The sequence below is a fragment of the Penaeus monodon genome, chromosome 32 (genome assembly GCF_015228065.2).
Source record: "Penaeus monodon isolate SGIC_2016 chromosome 32, NSTDA_Pmon_1, whole genome shotgun sequence".
In the NCBI taxonomy this organism is placed as follows: Eukaryota; Metazoa; Arthropoda; class Malacostraca; order Decapoda; family Penaeidae; genus Penaeus; species Penaeus monodon.
Window position 1 is genome coordinate 4,394,121 of NC_051417.1, and position 288 is coordinate 4,394,408.

Consider the following 288-nt stretch of genomic DNA (forward strand, 5'->3'; position numbering starts at 1 on the left):
TCCTGAGGAAGGGCCAGGAGACATTGACGAAGAGAGCCGTAGCCACACACGACATCAACAGAAGTAAAGGACAGGCCTACGTTTGCGACACACGCACCGGTGCACTACACCAGTAGCAGATTACATTTCTAGTAACCGTGTGAGGAAGGAAGTGCAAAATAAAAACCCGAATTAGGGCAAAAGGCCTCACACGCGCCAACAAAATGTGCATGAATTCTCTTTAGGATGATAAGGTGGAGATATGGCTGGAGAGGTGATGCTCGCCCCTCCAGCCAGAGACAAATCGGC